The sequence below is a fragment of the Heliangelus exortis genome, chromosome 8, assembly GCF_036169615.1.
Source record: "Heliangelus exortis chromosome 8, bHelExo1.hap1, whole genome shotgun sequence".
In the NCBI taxonomy this organism is placed as follows: domain Eukaryota; kingdom Metazoa; phylum Chordata; class Aves; order Apodiformes; family Trochilidae; genus Heliangelus; species Heliangelus exortis.
The window spans coordinates 21,885,687-21,906,354 of record NC_092429.1 but is presented as its reverse complement, the minus strand read 5'-3'; the positions used below and the strand labels follow the sequence as shown (position 1 = coordinate 21,906,354).

Below are 20,668 nucleotides of genomic sequence, written 5' to 3'. Positions count from 1 at the left end.
ACAGCCCAAGTAGAACACATTTCTCACCAGAAGACAAGGTATTTAAGTAATGAAAAAACATGCTTTTTAGTGAAGCTGAAAAGAAAGAAATTTTCACCTGAACAGAAGCAAAGTCTTTTAGCTCTTGTGAAAAGACAGCATTAAAATGAGAGATATGGTAGGCTCACATAGACTGTATGTAAAGACATTTTGAAGAGCTGTCAGAGTTGAAATAAGGTTGAATTCTCATCTCTGGTGATCTCAAAGCAAATAAGGGAAATAAACATTTGTAACAATTTTGTTGTTGGGATTTTTTTTTTTTAAACATACATTTAAAAAATTTTGCATATTCCTGGATCACATGAGGATCACATGGCAACTTGGCAATCATTAGCAAACCCTTTTATAGTACCAGCAAAACAGAAACTTTAGAAGAACATAAGTTATCCCATCAGTTCTTATCTCTGTTTTATCAAGTCTAATTAATGCTTTATGATGTCTTAGATTGATAGTTCAACTTTTTAAGAGTGTCCAAACTTCACTTAGACCTAATGAGCAATGATTTGTTATTTAACCCAATAAGGGCAAGCCTCCTAATGCTCCAAAACATTTATTTACTGAAAGAATACACCTCTCTGTATGCCACAAACATCTATTACGTCTTGTAAAAATTGGTAAATATTCCATATGCTGAGAAAATACAAACTTTATAATTATTCCTACTTTTGGCTTAGTGAGCAAATGCATTAAACAGTATTATCCAAGTGTTGTTGCATGGAAAATCTTAAAAGAAAAGTAGCATTCATAGGACAGAGCCTATTGGATGGCTGATGTTCCACAGATTTTATTACTTTTCCTATAATTAACCAGCAATAGGACAGTTTGAAATATTTTCTTGGTAGCATAAATCAATATTAACTACACTCAAAGTACTTTCATTTCCAGTTGTTTTTTCACTAACTCCTGTCAAGAGTTGCATCAGTTGTTCCATGAATGAGCATTGAGTCATATCACAAACAGAATAAAGTACATAGTGCAGGTTTTGGTTGTTTTTAACTGAAAACTGAAGCTCTGCTGAAAAAATAGAATTTATTGCATCATAAGACAGGAACTTTGGCATCCTATTCTGTGCTTTTCTAAGGCAAAGCCTGAGCTAATTGTCATCTACATCTATTTGGTATTTGAGAACCACAGTGCACAGATGCCATTGAGAATGTGCCAGGATTTTTTTTTTTTTTTTTGCTTTTGCTTAATATTTTTCCATAGTATTACACTTCATCTGACAGGAAAAATCTACATGGTACATTTCTACAACATAATTAGAAACCTAACAGAGGAAAACACTTCAAACGTATGAATAGTACATAGAATGCAAAAAACCCAAATATTCTGCCACATTTGCCTATGCATCTTAATTAAGACAAATTGGTTCTCTGTGTTGCATGGCAAACTGTAGCTTCCTGATATTATTTTCTGTTGCCAAACATGTGCTCTCCCTGTGCTATTTCTTGCAAAAATCTCCACCCATCTAAATGAAGAAATTCGATTTTATTCGATGGATCTTTATTTGTTTCCAGACCTGCTTTCTCCTGAAAGATCACTAATGAGAGTAAATTACTATATTGTTTGTACACTTTCTATACATATGTATTTATAAGCATATAAAGTATATGTATGCTTGTATATATACATGTATATTTACACACATCAGTACTGAACTTCATACATAATAAATGCATTTTTAAATATATGTACACACAAACACATACACAGAGAAAACACTATTGGGCATTTTTATCCACTGCTTGCATTAAGCACAAAAGGTCGTTAACAAGAGCTGTTTTTACGAAGTTCCATGGCTATAAGATGACCAGGAAAATGAAGCAAACAGTTTAATAGCAAGCAGAAACAAAACCCTGAAAATTAAGATTTTTACCTAAAGTATATTTTAAAGATTTGCTGACTTAAAGAGAGAGGAGGAGCAGGCCCTAAGCTTCTTTAGAGACTGTTCTGTACAGCTAAAGTTACTGCTTTTTTGTCAGCTGTATTAAATCTAATCAAGATATATCAATATGAGAACTATTTTTTCTATTATCTTGGAGAGATATATCACATACCTTCATTTTATGAAAACTCAAATATCTGACAACTTCAGCTCTTTTATTAAAGCTGGCAACACTGACCATACCCCCTCTGAAATGACAGGTGGCACAGAGTTCATTAGCTGCAATAATTTCTCTTTGATAAGTGTATTTGTACGCTTGATTTTTGGACTTGGTGTTGAAAATAAGTTTGTGTTAACAGTTCTCCTTGGAATTGTCCAGCTTCCTTCCACCTCCTTCTTAATGGCCCCTCCTGCAGCAGGACATCCTGCATTTTAGCAGTTTCAGTTTGTTATCTCAGCAGCTTTAACAGCATTGTCTGACTCAGGAGTTTTCTTTTTTGTATTAAGTATCTGGTGTGCAGCTGCCATCTGAGCTCATACGTGTGTGCACTGTCAGATCTGCCTTTTTCAGGCTGACATTTGACATGGACACAGTATGCATGAAAGAGCCAAACAGGGGCACTTCTTCATGACAAGCAGAGCATCATCCAGTATGCTCTGTGTGTTACTCTTTTTCCTCACAGGATCGCTACAGAGAATTTCTTTTCTCAGTTCCTATAATTACAATCCTCATATTCAACGAGGAAAAAAAAAAAAAAACAACAAAAAACCACAACACCTTGTTTCAAGTAATTCTATGCAGTGATACACGCATGTAATTAAAAATTATTTACTCATAGGAATTTAATTTTACACTTTTCCTCACACTTAGCCTCTAGTGTTACTGTTGACTAACAAAGATAACTGTGGGTAATACATGGGCTTGGTGGCATCTAAAATCATGTAACCTTAAAAACCAGAGAAGCTCTCTAGATCTAGAGCAAAGCTCAGAGATGGCACACCAGGGTTACTCAATTCAGTATCATTATTTTTCCTTTGTATTAATGGTATGCATTACAGATTGCCTGCTGGGGGGATTACATGACTTTCAGTCAGCATTTACTCATTGCAGTAAAATGTAGCAAGATGAACCTCTTTTAGGGCACGGTGCTCCAAGTCCAACCAGGTGTTCCAGGAGAAACTCACGAATAGTGCTCTGAGTCTGATGCTCTCAGGGCTGACCAGCCTGGATCGGTGCTACTGCTCCAAAAGGGGCCTCCCCTCTGGCTTCCCCAGGTGTGAGCTTTAGTGGCCCCCTAATCCTGCTCATGCGCAGTAGGGGCCCACCCTAATCAGGCACAGGTGGGCTTAACACAAGCTCATGCCCACTGCCTGGCAATTAGTGCCACCTGGTTGCCTCGTTTCACTACAGTAAAATGCTTTGGATACAAAGGCATAACCCTGTCTGAAAAAAATTTTCAACAGATATCCAAAGTAGGATAACTGCTGTCACAGTCAAAACCAGATATGTGCCAAAATGGACCTTAAGCTGGGGCTGAAAAGGGAGTGACTCTGCCTGTCAATGCCACTTTTTGGTCTTTATTTTGTAAAAATGTTTGGACATCTTCCGTGTTTCAAAAATGCTTGCTTACTGACACTACAGGAACCAGGTCACTGGAACAGGAACCAGTACTTCAGCTTTATTTTTGGCTCTGGCCTATGGTCACTGTACTATCCCTGGCAAGGAATTGAAACACTTCACACCCTATTTACACCTCTATGTTATATGACCTAGAAACCACAGTTACCTGGGGACTCAGGGCAACTGGTCCTTACTCTTACTTGAGTGAGAGTAAGTAATTGTTATTAAGAAAATCAAGCAAAGTTATTTTTCTAAGATAATTCAGCCATAATATTTTTTTCCTTATGATTAGGAATAAATGGCAATTCCTAAAACCTGCATAGCTCTAAGAGTCAAAAGCTTCCCCTGTTCATTATTGAGTCTTGACCCTACCTTAAAGGTCAACTTATATACATAGATCATTCAACATGAGAATTTAAATTTCAAGTCTGAAAAAATATTTGTTTATTAATAAAGTCCATTTTACCTGTTAGAGCAAGCATTCAGGAGCAGTAGGGTTTTCACAGGTACTAGGAAGACTTGCACATATTTTCTTCTAAAAATTATTTCTGCCTGTGATCAATATGTTACCTGTATCACTACTTTATACCAGTCAGAGACAGCTTCCTTGCTTACTGGAAGAAACAATGTCTAGATCATTTTTATGTCTCTGCTCAGATTTCATTCCTCATTTCCTATTGGTAGAAGCCCAGGCTGTTGCATTTGCTTTGTGCTTTTATTTTGGTTGTAACTATTGCTCATATAGAAGTCTAGTAGTTCTATGAATCAAGTCTTTCAGGTTCCATCATTTTTTGCATGAAGATACTCAACTCTTTGTCACTCCAGTAGTGAGACACTCATCACCCACAGGACTATCATAAGGATAAGAGGATAACAGAGCACTTGGCAGGAGTTGTACCCCACTGCACTTCTCTTTTGAGGCTTCAAGAGATAAACACAAAGATAATGTCATTGTGCTAATGCCAGTACTATTCCACCAGAAACAATGTGACTGGAAGCTTTGCAGCAGTCAGGTTTGCTGTTGTTCCCCCTAAGGAATATTTGTTCCCTCAGTATGTGTAATGCTATTAAGTTGTTAAGTATTGTAGGTAGGTAATTTAGTTAATAGTTCATTATGAGCTAGCCTTGAAAAAATTGGTTCTGATCTCTGCCACAGGTCTGCTGTAAAGTGTTTCCTGCAAAGTAAAACAAACAAGTAGTACAGCAAACTATTTGCCATGCAAACTTGTCTTCCTACTCATGGAGTTCTAGGATGGTTTTAGACCACAGTCACAGCATCCACTGTTGCATTCAGAGACTCCTATTATCTTTCACCTCCAGCAAACAACTTCCTGAAGAAGAACTGTGTAAGTTGGCATCTTTCCTGACTGTTCATAAACCCCTCTGTTGAGACAAAACCTAAACAATGCTATAGGGATGGTATTTTTACACACTAACACATATATCAACAGAGATGAAAGATTAAACTAAAAAATTAAGATCAAACTCAAAAATACACACTTTATAGTAGTTCAAAACCAACAGTATATAACTAAGAATTTGGCAGGTCCTCTGATGTTATATGGCTCACTAGTGTATTAACAAACTCATAGAAGCAAGTCAACAAAGTTCATGATTTCAGGGGTTCACATTAATAACTAGGTGAAAAGTATATTTTAGGATGCCAAGAAATTCCTATTGATATTATTTTTAAGTGGTGAACCCTGCTTGAGTTCTGTGCATGCTTATGAGTTGAGATACATTTGCTGTTCATTTGGTTTGCCCCAAGTGCAGCACAGTCATCTGTATATGGCCTGCAACATGGTCCAAAATTAACACAAAGATAGAAAACACAAAGTGATGATCACCCAGACACTTCTTCTACCCTCTCAAACCAGAGATGCTATGAAGGGTGGCACCCAAAATAACCCAGAAATTTTAGGCTTCCACCGAAGAAAACTACAAGTCATGAATTAGCAGCATTCACAGCTAGAGAGATGCAAGATGTAAGAGTTATTGAAAAATATTAAAAACTGAGCAAAAGTACCAAGTATAAGGAAGGAAGGCTGGAAACAAGCCTGTCCTTGAAAAACTGATCCCTAAGCTAGAAACCTGAGGTTTGCCTCCTGTTCTGGGATATAACTTGATGTGGATGTGCTTATTCTGAAATAAGAGCACTCAGATTCAGTGGGAAGGGCACAGGAAAGCAGGCAGGACAAGGCTTTTACTGAGGTAAAAATTGTTCCAGGTTATTAAATATTGAACTTTATTGCCTTTGGTAAATTTTAGGTATTGTTGAGCTCTATCCATTCAAAAATACTGGGCATCTATGGTCACCATATGCCACTCCACCAAAAAATCAACTCCCATTTAAGGGTCCAAGACACATTACAAGGCAGTTACTAATCACAGTAATCACAGACACAGTTACTAATCATCGCCCTAAGGCAAGAGATTAGGGATGGATCTATGCCCTCTTCTATGTTTTATTTCACATATAATGTGCCCTTTGTGACATGTGTCACATTAATACAGTCTGGTATTGCAGTACTTGCAATTTTTAAATAGTCTTCATATCCAAGTCGAGTTTGAGGGTTTTTTTTTTGTTTGGGGCGTTTTGTTGGGGGCGTTTTGTTTGGGGGCGTTTTGTTTGGGGGCGTTTTGTTTGGGGGCGTTTTGTTTGGGGGGTTTTGTTTGGGGGCGTTTTGTTTGGGGGGTTTTGTTTGGGGGGTTTTGTTTGGGGGGTTTTGTTTGGGGGGTTTTGTTTGGGGGGTTTTGTTTGGGGGGTTTTGTTTGGGGGGTTTTGTTTGGGGGGTTTTGTTTGGGGGGTTTTGTTTGGGGGGTTTTGTTTGGGGGGTTTTGTTTGGGGGGTTTTGTTTGGGGGGTTTTGTTTGGGGGGTTTTGTTTGGGGGGTTTTGTTTGGGGGGTTTTGTTTGGGGGGTTTTGTTTGGGGGGTTTTGTTTGGGGGGTTTTGTTTGGGGGGTTTTGTTTGGGGGGTTTTGTTTGGGGGGTTTTGTTTGGGGGGTTTTGTTTGGGGGGTTTTGTTTGGGGGGTTTTGTTTGGGGGGTTTTGTTTGGGGGGTTTTGTTTGGGGGGTTTTGTTTGGGGGGTTTTGTTTGGGGGGTTTTGTTTGGGGGGTTTTGTTTGGGGGGTTTTGTTTGGGGGGTTTTGTTTGGGGGGTTTTGTTTGGGGGGTTTTGTTTGGGGGGTTTTGTTTGGGGGGTTTTGTTTGGGGGGTTTTGTTTGGGGGGTTTTGTTTGGGGGGTTTTGTTTGGGGGGTTTTGTTTGGGGGGTTTTGTTTGGGGGGTTTTGTTTGGGGGGTTTTGTTTGGGGGGTTTTGTTTGGGGGGTTTTGTTTGGGGGGTTTTGTTTGGGGGGTTTTGTTTGGGGGGTTTTGTTTGGGGGGTTTTGTTTGGGGGGTTTTGTTTGGGGGGTTTTGTTTGGGGGGTTTTGTTTGGGGGGTTTTGTTTGGGGGGTTTTGTTTGGGGGGTTTTGTTTGGGGGGTTTTGTTTGGGGGGTTTTGTTTGGGGGGTTTTGTTTGGGGGGTTTTGTTTGGGGGGTTTTGTTTGGGGGGTTTTGTTTGGGGGGTTTTGTTTGGGGGGTTTTGTTTGGGGGGTTTTGTTTGGGGGGTTTTGTTTGGGGGGTTTTGTTTGGGGGGTTTTGTTTGGGGGGTTTTGTTTGGGGGGTTTTGTTTGGGGGGTTTTGTTTGGGGGGTTTTGTTTGGGGGGTTTTGTTTGGGGGGTTTTGTTTGGGGGGTTTTGTTTGGGGGGTTTTGTTTGGGGGGTTTTGTTTGGGGGGTTTTGTTTGGGGGGTTTTGTTTGGGGGGTTTTGTTTGGGGGGTTTTGTTTGGGGGGTTTTGTTTGGGGGGTTTTGTTTTTGTTTTTTTTTTTGAGAGGGTCAGGAAGGGGGGGGAGATCAGTGTTAGGTGTTTTTTCTTCCTACAGGCTGCCTGGTTTGAGACATTTGGGGGCAGTTAAACTGTAGCAGTAGTTCTAGTCATTAGATTTCTCTAGTTCCCCTTACTATTCTGGTTAAAATTTTGCTGCCACCCTGAACAGGCACACCTCATACCAATAACCCACACAGTTAATCTCTCCCCACACTTCACTATATCTGGCCACATCTAAGTGCAGAGCTGCTGAGATCCAACTAATAGAGGTAGGATTGTCAGTATTGTTTTCTGCTATATGTGATATTGTTTCTTTGCACTCTGTTACACCAGTGGAATTATTACATTTATTTCCATAGCCCCCAAATAAGACACCTCTAGTTATATTCCATATAACCTCCCTGCCACATAACAAGTGAGAGGAAAATAGAAAATTAGAACAAGCACTTTCACAACACAAGACTGCCTTGTTTAGAAAGCTCTATCTCAGTATGGCTCTTGGACTTCAGATTCCTAAGCACAGGGATATACAGCCTGAGACAGCAGGAGGAAATACTAATTCATGTGTTAAAAACCAAAGGTTTTGGAAAGGAAGCATGCAGCATTGCTGATAGACTCTTCTTCAGAAAAATCAGGATGCTGTTCCTCTCTCCTACCCTGCCCAGCCATTCCCTGCTGCAAATATTTTGTAATCAGAGCCACGTAAAACCAGGCACTATAAGGCTGCAATCTATTCTGCTGAATGTTATCAATCTTTCTTAACATAATATCAGAACGATGCCAGCTGTTAATAAAAATGTCTTGGTTAGAAAGGATTCCTTGGAGCTGAATCAAGCACTCGTACACGAGGACCAGAGTGACCAAGAGAAGGCCATCAGAATAGTTTGTCCACTGGTAGATTCAAGACAAAACACTAATTTACCAACAGTTAGATAAGATTTTTCATTGTGATGCCTCCTCTGCATAGCATTGAGGAACATATAGTTCTTTCCACTTTACATTGTAGTTTTCCTCAAGGATGCAGTTAAAATGGCATTTAATTGTGACTGTAAGCTACAGGCTAAGAAGCCTCCATTGCTTCAGTTGTAGTGTCTTGGGTTTATCTTATCAGTGTAGTTAAGTCTTGTCAGTCCAAAGCATAGTTAAAGGGAACTCAACCACATCTTGCTCGTGCCCACATGTCATTTGCCCTGATCACTTATCTGAAAGGGTAATTTTTTCTACAGATTTTGACGGTTTTCACTGCATTTACTTCACTGGTGACTTTATGCTCTACACAGCAACCAAATGACAGCAAACCTGCACTGGGTATATCTTAAGGAGAATCCTAGAATCACTAAAGCCCTTCAGAGAAATGAGGCTAGAGGTAAGAACAGGTTCACAAGGGCATAGCACTCAGTTCACATTTGCCTAAAAGACAACCCAGTTAGTCTCCAAACCCTTTTACATGCATCTGAAAAGTCCTTTGGAGGATTTAGATGCCCTGGACAGCTGCAATAAATCTCAACATCTAATCATGCTAGGAAAAATAAAGTCACAGAACCATTCAACCAGGAAAGGATCTCATAGCATCTCTGTCCAGCCTCCCATTCAAAGCAGCTTTAGCAATGAATCCAGACAAGGCTTCTCAGGGCTTTTCCAGGTTCAGAAAACTTCCAAAACTGGTTGCGCAAATTCATCCAAAATTCTCTTCCACTGCTTCATTATGCTCAGACTGAGACTGACTCTCTCTTTTTTTTTTTTTAATCCACACAAAACCTCCTGATTCAATTTCTGACCAGTCTTTTGTTTTCCTGCCATGCACTTCAGTGGCAGCCTGGTTCCATCTTCTGCTGTTAGGTCTCCCCACCACCCTCTCTTTCCCTCCAGACCTGGACCCTCAGGCTCTCTTTGCAGGGTCACTGCTCCACCCCTTAATGATCTTGATGGCCTCTGCCAGTTTAATTATTTCTTTCCTGTACTGGGCAATCCAAAAATAGATGAAGTAATCAGCTGCTCATTAGCATAGTAGTATCTGCTATTACACTCAAATATAGTGTACACTGTAATTGCTTACAAGCAAGAATATTGCTGTACAAAGTTAGCATGCACCAATATACTAGCTGCAGGTGTGCAATTTTTTATTTCATTTTCAACTGTTTTTAAACCTTTCAATCTCATTGAATCTGAGTTACAGTAAATATTTTAAACACTTCTGAGCAAATGAAGCAGGCTAAAAATTTAAGTGAAGTGTCCTAAGTGAGTATTTCTTGATGCTTCATATACAACAGCTCATCACCATTGTGCTGAAGTTTGTGCAGACTTCAGATCAGCATAAAGGGAGAACAGACCCTTTAAAAAGTCCCATAAAAAAACCCAAAACAAAATAATCTCCTAGTACAAATCAAAGAGGGTAAACCTTACAAAGCAATAACACTGATGTCTATTATCCAGATAAGATTGATTAGCTGCTTACCCTAAGTGTGATCTATGCACCAATATATGGTTCACAATACAAGCACATTTTTTTCTGAAAATAGTAAGGAAATAAGATGGTCAGACAAAACCTGCCATCTTTGTCCTAATAATACTTAACACCCACATCAGGAAGTTTTTTAAATATAATCTGGTAAAAAGGAACTGGTTAGAAACATTTATGGGTCTCACCAGGAAAATAAGAAGAAAAAAAAGGGAAGGAAAATGCCTTGCAATTTAGAAAATGATTAATAAGTATGATCGAAACAAGTGTTGCTACACACATCATTAAGTGGTTTCTCTACAAACAGGGCATGGAGAAATCAGAACTTTATTCATTTTATTCACATTAAAAAAATGTCTAATTAACTTACATATATTGTGAGGGAGAGATTAACCACATACTTGATAATAACTTAGTGTCCAAACAGCTTTGATCGTGTATGATACATTGAAGTTGTACATGATCTCTTCTTCCTTTCATAAATTCTGGATTTTATACCTCCTCAATCTCAGCTATTTCTCAGTGATGAGCAAGCCAAAATGTACATTATGCTATGTTAACTTAAAAGAGGCTTCAGCATGAAGTTTCATATTCTTATAAAAATTAGAAATGTTCCGAGTTTCAGTGTGTAAAGTTATCTCTTTCAGGTGCTGCCTACAACTTTACAACAACATCATGGCAAATTCAGTATCTTGCCACTTTCTGAAATGTAAATTTCATTCCTTGGGGAATACTTGAGGCACATAAAAGCACAGCAGACCTTTGCTGAAATAAATATAAACTGCACCTCATGGACAGAACAATATTAGTATTGCTTAGAGGGTCTCATGCAACATTTCCAGACAAACCTTCCTCAAATCCATTACAAAAAGCACAGGAAACAGCTGAACTTGTGGTGAAATACCTTACTAACACAGGAGTCTTTTGCACAGCTTTCTTTTCTACATGTGCATTACTTCACAGTTTTCATTTGGAATTTTAGCAGATGCAATTTCAAAATTAATGATTAAAAAACAAATATTAAGGTATTTGAAGGAGAAACCATCATTTCAGGACAGGAATTGCACAGAATTACCAGAGTTGGAGGGGACAGTCCAATCCCCCCCAAAAGCAGGATGCCCTAGAGAACACAGGGCTGGATCCTGGTGGTTTCTGAATATCTCCAGAGAATGGGACTCCAGGACCTCCCTGGGCAGGCTGTGCCAGTGCCTGCTCACCATCACAGTAAACAAGTTTTTTCTTATGTTTAAATGGAACATCCTATGTTCCAGCTTGTGCCTGTTGCCCCTCCTCCTGTCACTAAGAACTACTGAGAAGAGCCTGGCTCCATCTTCCTCATACTCACCATTTGGATACTTGTAGACACTAACAAAGTCTTCCCTCAGCCTTCTCTTCTCCAGGTTAGAGTCCCACATCTCTCAGCCTTTCCTCATGAGATGCCCCAATCATCTTTGTTGCCCTCCACTGGACTCCATCCAGTAGTTCCCTGTCTCTCTTGAACTGGGAAGCCCAGAACTGGATGCACTATTCCAGCTGTGGCCTCACCAGAGCAGAGTGGAAGGGTAGAATGACCTCCCTTGACCTACTGGCCAAACCCTGCTTTATGCAGCCCAGGATTCCATTTGCTTTCCGGGCAACCAGGGCACACTGCTGGTTCATGGATAATTTTCTAACAAAACCCCCAGATCCTTCTACTCCAAACTACTTTCCAGCAGGTCCACCCCAAACCTATTCTGGTGCTTGGGGTTCTTCCTGCCCAGATGCAGGGCCCTACCCTTGCTCTTACTGAACCTCATCAGGCTTTTTTCTGCCCAGCTCTCCAGCCTGTCCAGGTCACACTGGATGGCACAAGCCCTCTGGAGAGTCAGCCACCCCTCCCAGCTTTGTTTCATCAAAAAACTTGCTGAGGATACACTCTGTCCCCTCACCCAGGCCACTGATGAACAATTTGAACAAGACCAGACCAAGTACTGACCCCTGGGGGACAGGTGGGAGAAGGTCTGTCTGTCTTTCTGCTGATCTTCCTGCAATAAATTTTTGCTTTTAAATACAAGTTAGTTTCAACCAAATTTGACAGATATCTTTCATATAAAAATATGAAAGATAATGAAGTCTGTATCAGAGGAAGGAAAAAACCTGGCACTACAGATCACCTAGAGGTATAAGGAAAAAAAGTCAAATCATTGCTGGCAAAAGAAGTAAAACAACAAATGGAACATTTTTACAGAACTCCATTCTTTTCATAAAACTGTTTGATTTTTGTTCTACAGCAGAATCTTTCATTTTTGGCTTCTTGCTTCCATAGTTTGACAAGTAGCAATTTTCCTTGCAGTCTCAGTTACTCTGTCACATGGTTTCTTTTTGGTTAGAATGAAATGTAAACTGTGAGAGGTGAGAACCTCCACTTGATTTTCCTGAGTAGTGGACCAGACCTTTCATTTCTGGTAGCCTGGTCCCAAACCTCAAAGGAAAATCTAATTACCGAGTTCCAACACATACAAAAGCTATATTCACAATATTAGAGTGATATTAAGCCTGAAGATACCAAGAAAAGCAGCCAGGATAACTCTACATTTTTATGCTGTTACCTTTACACAAGAAATCTAACCCACGCGTTCATTTACCTCTTTACATATCTGTAGCCACATGCTGAATCAAATAAAAGGACTAGATTTAAAATAAATTTAAAAAAAAAAATTAAAATGGGCTTTTATATACCTCCTGACTTGGAAATTTTGGCCAGAATTTCCCATTATTTATTTTGACAAGCTTTTCTACATTCAAAATTCACAACAAAAATGTTGGAAGACAGCTTTGGAAACTTACCTTTGGTAATGGTTTTAATGAAAGGGAAAAAGCTGAGTACATATTATAGTAGCTGAAAAGAGTGAAAGGTGAAAGTTTTTCTGCAAACCTGGCCTCTATTTTTCTGGAGTTGAGTGTCCAATAAAAGAGTTAACACCATTTTTCACTGAATGCCAATTCAGAAGTAGCCTAATTTGTTTTATGGGAAGATATCAAATAGAATAAAACAACACATTCCTGAACACAAGAGCAAAAGCACAGACTCAGAAAATTTGGTACTAAATCTTGAAGTAAAAATTCAGCAAAATGTTTCAGACATATTGGTGACAGAACTTTTCACTTCCTTTTTAATCAAAAGTAGAAATAAAATAAATCACACCATCAAGACAAACATCACTTTCAACATTCTCAGGAAGGAGTTAAATGAAAATGTTTCTAGCTAAAGACAGGTTTAAGGATACTTTTACAGAGTAACAGTTGATTCCTCAAAGTGAAGGAATTGCTGAAAAGAAGCTCAATATTTTTATAGCACAAGTCATGAAGCTTCAGCACAGGACTTTAGTCCAGCCTTGTCCTCTGCAGTGGTAAGGTAAGGTCTCACAGGCACTTTGGTGCAGATATGCACCCAGATTTTGGCACTGCAGTGTAATTAAGTCTGAATAAATCACTGAAATTTATATCTATGCTTAAAATTATGCTTATTCCTTAATAAAGTTGCAATGAACAGAGTATTACCAATGTGCTTTTAAAAGACAGTTCATATTATAAATTATTTTGCCTTCTACATCTTTTTTATCTTAACATCATTATAATGCACTGAAAGCACACAGTACTTTAGCAGCCTTGATGTATTAAACTGCCCTCGTAAATAGTATGAAAATGGCTTTAAGCATTACTAATACAGAATAATACTGATAATGCCTAATGATAGGTGATAGCCTGAATCAGAAATGCTTTTCTAAACATGCTAGAATTGGTTTTCAGCATTGGATGTTCTGGTCTCATAGGACACTCCTGTGCTAAGGCAATCAGTGGAAATGAGCAATTGGCATGAAAATTACGGTACAAGAAATTGTGTTGGTTTTTTTCCCCTCTCCACTGTCTTTTCATTATGCTTTTTCAAACTCTATAAAACCAGAATAAAGTGAAAATTCACAACTAGAAGGAGCTGAACAGAGGGGAAAAAATTCCCAGGATTAAATAGAAGTAATTTTAATTCAATCTCTGATTTTAGAACACATTCTGCAGTTATTCCATGCAAGTCAGGCTTAAACTCATGGAACGTATCCTTTGCAATGGACACAACCTCCACCAACCTTTGCTGGGGCACTGAACTTGTTCTTCTATTCCTTCTTTCTAAGATCCGTGTAAAAATATTGACATGTAGCATAATGTGGAATAAATGATGGTGGGTTAAGAAAAAGGTTGGAGAATTCTTTTTGTAAACCAAAACCAGTTTGAGACTCTTACTTTCAAACAGTTAAACCACAGATTCCAAACAAGTTCTGAGACATACTGCATGTACCACAAGCAGTACTAGAAGGTACTGTTATCACCACATTGCAGAGATTTATGGAATTATTTATTTTGTATTGTTTTCAGCCTCCTCAGGAGCTCTGTTTGATACCCATTTTCTGTACCACTGTACAAAGAATACAGGCTGCTACAGGCATCCACATTAAGGTAAGACTTTGAGTTTAACTATTTATGCCAAATCTAAAATTTAATTTTTAATTGCCAAATTAAACCCATTCTCCCTAGTTTTCCTTCTTAGAACAGATGCACAGTGCATTTACTCTGCATGCTGACAGGTTTTTGGCTGCTTTTAAATCCTGAAAATATTGATCAGTTAAAAATATTCGGATGCTTGCATCCCTCGAATATGCTTACCACAGCCTTTCTTCCTGGTCAGCTAGGAGAGCACCAGCAATTTTTTTATAATGATAAATGACCCTCATAGACAGGTCACTCTTTTTTACCTAAAGCCACAATTTGCTCCTTCCTTTAGGTCACAACCTGATTTTTCAGGGTGACAGATTTATTACTTTCTTTGTGCGCTAAAAAACAAACCACCAACAATTGCTCAAAATACAGTCCTGTCACAATAACTTTGAGCACTTCCCAGTCAGAATGATGCAACACAAGAGGGTTTTTTTCCTGTTTTCAGTGCAGCAAAATCACTTGTACATCACTGTATCAACAAAATCACTCTACAACACAGCTTTTGCAGAGGCTCATTTCATTTTGAATAACATGTCCAGACTATTTCCCAAAGGCTAAAATATTAAAACATTACTAAAAGTAACATCAAATCTTTCACAATAACTGATGTCACTTTTTTTCAGCTAAAGGTCATGAAAGAGCAACTTCAGTCTGGTATGACTGTGGTCCTGAGGAGGCTTTTGGGGAAATAGTAAAAATGTTTGCCAAAAAACAAGTGAGCTCAAATACCTGGACCACTGGGCCAACTAAGGACCATTCTTTAGTAAAAGCTGCTACTTTTAGTTTCCTCACAATGTCTCCAGGAAGAATTTTTTTCTGATGGCTATGAATAACACAATAGTCTTGAGATGCTGGTCCCATGCAATGTCACAAAGACCTCGTTTGAATTTGAGTAAAACCCAAATCCTCAGTCTTCAAAACCCTGGTCCAGCAGCAGTGGGAAACTCAGTATGACTCAAATAGAGGAGCAGAGGAGTACTCAGACAGAACTGAATGGGGCTTGGTGCCAACTTGTCCCATGAAATTCCACAGGACTCTGCACTGACATTCCATGAGCATGGATAAGTACCACACCAGGCAACCCAAAGTCATAAGTAGCCCTGGACCAGGGAATCCTGACAAGACCCTGCCAACATCATCTGCCAGTACAGAAGATAGAGACATTGAGGGTCCACACTACTATAGTGCAAAATGTTTCTGTATATATTCACCACACTAAAAGCTTTTAATTTATACTCACCCACAAAATATTAAGTGTTGCGAAGTTAACTATGTTTGGAGGTTTATGTATCTTAGAGGAATATGGGAAATGGGCAGAAAGCAAGCCAGTGAATGGCCAAAATGAGAAGTTTTGGACCAAATATACCAAGTAGACCAGCTGTGACAAAAATACTTGATACAGCAATTACACTATCTTGTGAGAATCTTATTTAAAGGGCAACAAAAGACCTGAGCTACAAAGTTGTGTGCCATTTATTATGAAAATTGTAATTTTCTGAAGAAAAGTGTCTCTTGGAGTCTCATATTCATAATGGTCTTCCAGATGAAGATATCAAACTACAATCAAAAAAGACTAAGTCATCTTCCCATTGCATTTGGACTTGGTAAAGCACTGAGTCACTTCATGCCTTGTCCCATTCAAAAACTAAAGCAATATAACACTTGCTTTCACCTTTATGTCCTCAGATCATAAAAACCTCTGGGCAAATACTAATATTCATCATACATACTAATAGCTAGCAGAGCAGGGACACAGATTGGTTTGGATGCCCAGCTGCCAGTTCTATACAACCAAAACCAGCAAATAGGCCAGTATAGGCAGGCATATATGGAACAAGACCAACCTCTTCTATGGATGCAGTGCTCCAAGGTCCAACCAGGTGTCCCAGCAGAATCTCACAAATGGTGCTCTGACCAGCCTGGATCAGTGCTACTGCTCCAAAGGTGGCTAAACCAGCCCCCTGGCTTCCCCAGGTGTGAGCTTTTTATTGGCCCCCAATCCTGCTCATGCGCAGTAGGGGCTGCCCTAATCAGGCACAGGTGGGCTTCACACGAGGTCAAGCCCACTACCTGGCAATTAGTGGCACCTGGTTGCCTCATGTCACTACACATATATCTCTGTTTCCTTATTATTGCAAATAAATTAATATTTATCAACTTCGTCATGAATCTGCTGCAAAGAACAGTTTTTATTATATTTCTCAGAGGTTTGCAACATTCGGTCATATAAGATTCTTTGTTTGCTTTCAGGATCCCTTTAATGTGATGCTGATAAAGGTGATTGCTTTGTGAAGGAAAGAACTAAAACATTCTTTAGGTGAAAACAGTTATAAAATGTTAAAATCACTCCAAAATACATAAGTCAGCACAGCTGAAATTCTATAGTGCTGCAACTGAACTCCAGCCTTATAACCCTCACACAGACAAAACTCCCACTGAGTCTGAAGTGTTTTCCCATGTAAAGACAGAGGCACATTTTAATACAGAGTATATTTTATAGTCTGTAAATTCCCAAGACTGGTCTGTCCAAACTTCTTATTTTACATAGTTACAAATCCTGATCAGTTCAGTCCTTTAACTCATTAAAATATACCTTTTACTGAGCTACTGTCCTTATACTATGCGATGTTTGTAATATTATGCCATTAAACACACACACTGTAAACACACTCTGCTGGTTAATGCATAATTTAAGAGAACAGCTTTTGATAACCTGTCTGTGGCTCTGCAGAGTTCAGAGGTAACAGATACAAGCACAAGGAAACAAATGAAACAGAACTATTTCATTAAGAGATCAGTGCATACTTTGGAATAATTGCCAAAGATGACACTGGAGTGAGCAGCATAGCTGAAACATTTGTAAAAAGAGACTCTGCAGGAGCAAGTGATAAGAGGAGTAAATCAAGCACTGAGAAGTACAGAGATAAAGCAATAAAGTGAGATTGGGGGGTGAGGTGGGAGCTTCTTAGGGTAAAAGCCACGCTTGTGCTTCTGAATGTGGATGCCATTAGAGGTCCTGAGCTAGTTCCTGAGCTAGAAAGTCCTGATTCTCAGTGAATAACTGACATTGTTCCCCAGTCTTCTAGGCAAAAATAGACAAAAAAACTGCACATGACCTGGGTGGCTCTATCTGAGCTTTACATGTACATGGGGATCCCAAGATCTTGATATAATGCTCACTTTGTCCTATTATTTATTTGAAATGTAGTTGTTTGCAAACATGGCCCTTTCTTGCCATTTCACAGCAGCTTTCCCTACTCCTGAGCTTTACCATGCACATACTTTGCAGTATATACAAGCACTACCTGGTTGCTTTTAAGGATTTTAAATTGCCCTCCCAGCTGCACTCTGGTACAAACACATGGCTGCCTCCAGCTGGCAACCCTCCATTTCAGAAGAGGCATATAACGAACACAAATTGTTTCTATTTCTCCCTGATGAGAACTTATCTTCCCCAAGATATCTTCAATAAAACAAATAAAATCATACAACCCTAAGACACACACGATTTGCACTAACTTCCATGAAGTCTGCATAAGAGGAACATGGGCTTGAGATATTAATGTTCAGTAACAGATATATCCATCAAGCTAGCAACACACACACCATACTTACACTCTTTACATGAGAATACAGGTGATAAGTAGCCTTTTTTAAGGCTACTTATCTTTACTGATATGATGAAGAAAGACTATTTTCTCCAAGATGCTTTTTGTATTGTTGAAAGAAATTACTACCTTTTCAAACCTATCCTCTGGAAGAAAAGAACATAAAGCTGGTGATCATTAGCCAGCTTTATTCTGTTTACTGAGATAAAGGTTTATAGCTCTGATATGAGACAAAATTCTCTCAAGACAGCTCACACTAACCTTTTAGCACAGAAAGTATCAAGGTACTAAAAGATGCTGTCCTTCTCCACAACAGCTGCCACAGAATAGAGAGGCTGACTTAATGCAGGATAGAGAGGCTGACAAAAGGAGCAAAAGGTACTGAATTTTGCTCTGTTGTTTCAGTTTATTGTCACTGGGTTGCAGAACATTCCTCCTGGCAGAAAACATTTTTTGCAGGCTGTAGCAAGACAAGAAGTTAAATCTGCTGCTTTAATTTAATCTGCCTTTCCCACATTTTTACAGGTCACATGCTGTGACAATTTCTTTCATTTCTCACTACCCGAAAGGGCAAAAAAAGGGTCAGTTTACTAAACTTCTAATTTTTCCTTTACTTCCCACCAAGGTAGGACATGAACACCTAAACAAGATGCTTTAAGCCATAAAGTAAACAAACCTTCCCACCTAAAGTCACCACAAGGAGAAAACCAAACCACTTGCAAGCTAGTTTGAAGAGACAAAAGTGTAGGGAGGTGCTGCTCACCAGAGTTGTGAACAAGCATCTCAAAAGCTCATCTGTCAGGCCCTCCCATGATTACAAGCCGGAATGTGCCCATTAGACTCAGAGCAAAATAAAATCCATACTGTTGTACCAACACAGGGGGAAATGCTAAATTCCTTTACATGGTGCCAGCCAGCACAGCTGCTAGAACAAAAGTTAATGTTCAGAACAGAAAATCACCATGCTGTGACCTCATTTTGAACATAGCTGTTGCTGAGTCGGAGGGACAAGGAGAGAGTAGCCTGGTCCCACTTGTGCTCTGGGTGAAGTAAAACTGGGTCTGCTAATCCAGATTAAATAAATTAGTGCCACTACATGTATGGACAAACTTAAAACCAGATTTTCCCTCAGCTAAACTTGCTTTGTAGAATTTCAGGAATAAACCAATGGAAGCAAAAATAACCCTTAGGAATTGTGTATACACAGGCTCTTGCCAGCTTAACTTGCTTAAACTGAAATCTTGGAAAGTATCAGAGGAGAGAAAAGTGCAACCACAGAAACCTAGAGGCAAGAACGATTCTGTTGGCACAGTTACAGTTTTGTTTGCTCCCAGTAGGCCTTCCCCAATGTTTCTGTTTTTTCCTGTTGACTCTGATTGAGATCACTTCCTTGTAAGGGTGACTTTGTGCCTCTTTAGAAATTTAAAACAGACAAGGAAGTGACTGGTTAAAGAAGTCTGGCAGCCAGAATCATGGGCTTCCCCCCTTTACTTGGCTTATACATCACTAAGTTGTTGATAGTCTTTGCTCACATCTTCCCTTCCCATTACAATGCTTTTTCCAGCTTAATTAAATGTTTACCAACCTGCTTGTGATGTTCAAATCAAGGTCCAAAGAGTATTACAATAACTTGAGATCAGCAACGACAAAGATTTGTCTCAGTTTACCCGTTTCAACCAAAAATGTCTTTGTGACAGAACAAAATTCTGTTCATCTCAGTTTAACTGCACTGGAGAAAAGACCAACACATTAATACCACAGATTCCTGAACCATGTTTTTAACTGCATATTTTGCTGCATTTGATGTAAAACAGGCACTTCTCTGTGTCTGCAGCAATCCTTGCAACAGATTCTCAAACAAATGTTTTCAATTTGATTTTCATTTAGATTCTCAGTTTTGATTATGTGCACAGAGACACCTAATGCTTAATTCACAGCTGTAACAATGCCTGAGAACAGCTCAGCTGCAGAGAATGAACCAGACATTTTCACCCATCAATATTAGCTGCTACTTTTAGCTAAAGCACACATTTCTGGCACTGTAAATCACCAGAAGCCAGCAGGACCCACAGTTCGATTGCACAAGACACCTACCTGTGTCCTGCTGAGCAAATCCCAGCAGAGAGGGAGAACCCCTGAATGAAAACAGTAGCAGATTGAAATGTCTGCATGCACAAGATGAGGCAGCTTTATCAGGGAAGAAAGGTTTTGGCAGAACATCTCAGAGCATACCACTTCCTCCTCACCCCCAACTTTTGAATGGCCACCCATTAAGGGCCTCAGTCAGAAATTACTGATGTCAGTAAATTTAGACAAAGAATCACTCTGCCATGAAGGATCAAACCACTCTGGATACTGAACCATCACACATATGCTGTTGGCTTTATGCACTTACAGGGCAGTTACCATGGCTCAGACACAGTTGCTTGTATCTGAAGTGATGCAGTCATATACACACATGAGAATTTAGAGTTTTGGCTTTTAATAAAAGGTCTAAAATTCAAGCTCTTTGCACAGAACTTTAACTCCTGAGATGCAGCTCAACTAAATCGAGCTAAGTCAGACTGTTCTTTCTATACCTAAAGCACTAGTCTGACACTGGTTCCTTTCACATGGATTCTTTCTAGCTTTTGCCATCTCCTCACCAGTTACTGAGAAGGAACAT

At 39.3% G+C, this 20,668-nt stretch overlaps 1 long non-coding RNA gene across 19 annotated transcripts in view; it reads right to left on the bottom strand.

Annotated features, from left to right (window-relative positions):
- LOC139799240 (uncharacterized) overlaps nucleotides 1-20,668 on the bottom strand; it is a 90,532-nt gene that overhangs the window by 69,524 nt on the left and 340 nt on the right. The gene's annotated exons all lie outside the window — the stretch shown is intronic.